Source organism: Cebus imitator, unplaced genomic scaffold, assembly GCF_001604975.1.
Source record: "Cebus imitator isolate Cc_AM_T3 unplaced genomic scaffold, Cebus_imitator-1.0 Scaffold1529, whole genome shotgun sequence".
Classification (NCBI taxonomy): domain Eukaryota; kingdom Metazoa; phylum Chordata; class Mammalia; order Primates; family Cebidae; genus Cebus; species Cebus imitator.
Window position 1 is genome coordinate 5,675 of NW_016108844.1, and position 1,638 is coordinate 7,312.

General features: G+C 48.4%; 1 long non-coding RNA gene across 2 annotated transcripts in view; it reads right to left on the bottom strand.

The window, feature by feature from the left end:
• Positions 1-294: 294 nt before the first annotated feature.
• LOC108299040 overlaps positions 295-1,638 on the bottom strand; it is a 2,594-nt gene continuing 1,250 nt past the window's right edge. Inside the window, exons 2-3 of one of the 2 annotated variants that reach the window (XR_001822795.2) lie at positions 1,385-1,519; positions 295-627 (exon numbers count right to left, since the gene is read on the bottom strand). This is a non-coding gene — a long non-coding RNA (uncharacterized LOC108299040). Of the gene's footprint in view, positions 628-926; positions 1,520-1,638 lie in introns of those variants that run through there. The other variant, XR_001822794.2, reaches the window with a different exon arrangement.

Consider the following 1,638-nt stretch of genomic DNA (forward strand, 5'->3'; position numbering starts at 1 on the left):
TTTGGATTGGAGTTCCTTTCTGAATTTTTGGCCTATCTTCTAACATACCAGAGATACTGAAATGCAGAAAAGGAGTTACTTATAAGCCTGCTCTGAAATGATCCAAAGCTGGGAAGATCTGTTAACTCTACAGAAAGTGTAGCATATGCTCTCTAGAGAGATTGTGGGTCCAGAAACCTACCTCCACAGTGGTTGCAAATGTCAACAGGTGTTTGTCTCATGGCCACCAACCACCCCTTAGAAAACAGGAAAGAGTAGAGGAGAGCCTCTATTTTCATAGGAAACAAGGAGGCCTCAGAGCTCAAATGGTAATTCTTTTGACAGGGGAGTCCCAACCCCTCAGTTTTATTTTCAGAATCTTCCTCTGGATATGGTGGCAGAGCATGAATATAAACTCATTTATGATTTACAGTTATTATTGACTTTGACTAAACAGAGACAGAGAGGAAAGGGAATGCAAAGGAGGGAGGAACAGACACAGGAACACATAGGATAGGAGCATGTGGCACCAGGAATCCACGAGAGTAGCTGTCGGTTCATTAGTCCCCAAGACACTGCTTAGTCCTTATCTGACCATTAGCCCAGGGTTGATGGAGGAGTCAGAAGAATAAGTGGTGAGGAGCTGTGCTGTTGATGCGAGCAGTGAAGATACAAAAACTACTGCCCTCTCATATGACATGCCTTAGTTTCCAGTGGTCCCGGAACTTACATCTTTCTCTTGTCTTTTTCCCCTTCTCACCCAACAAAGCAACAGAATCTGGGGTTCTAGTTTTCTACACCTCTTCTTCCTGGTCCCTATCCCAGGGTGGAGTGTTATTACACCTTGCAATGAGAATCTGCTCCTGTCAAGTAGGTGGTGGTGTGAGGGGCCCTGGGAGGGTCAGGAGAGAGACGAGGTGAGGAAATGTCTTCAGCATACTACACAGTCAGCTCCGGTTTGCCCAAGAACCTTTATTGGAAAAATGTCCAAGGAGTGAGATCACTGGCAGCTGAAGGGGCTGCCAGGTGAGGGGGGAGCACCTGAGGCTCCATGGAAGACATTGGAGTAGTGCAGTGCAGTATCTGCCTCTAGGCTGCGACAATTCCTTTTATTTGCTGGGGAAAGAGGAATACTCACAGAAACACGGCTCTCTGAGGCCCAGAGGCAAGATGTGGGGGCAGCTGGGGCTGCTGAGAGTCCTGATACAGATGGAATGGGGCCCCCATTTGGGACCTAATGGGATAGGGTAGAACAAGTAACTCTCCCCTGGACCAGGGGATGGGAGAAGATATCCCATCTGATATCCGCTCCCCAGGTCCAGGGGCACAGACTCTTAACAGACTGGCTCTGCTCACAGTGGAAAGAGGATGGGTTCCAGGCCTGAGATTGTGGGCATGTCATTACCCTCTGGGACTCTCCAGCAGATCACCATCTTGGGCTTTCCCTGACCCCACCCCATCCCCAAGTTGTTAGTGCATCTCTCTTCTGGGTGTGTTTCTTCCCTCAAACGTCAATGGTGTTGATGGATGGTGACTTTTTCTGTGAAAGAAAATGGTCTGAGTCTCAGTTTCAGGAAGGTAATAGGTGCTGCCCTTTCTCTCCAGCCTCCCTCATCCCAGGTCTTCCATTTTCATCTTTTTCTGCCCCTCTTTGACCTT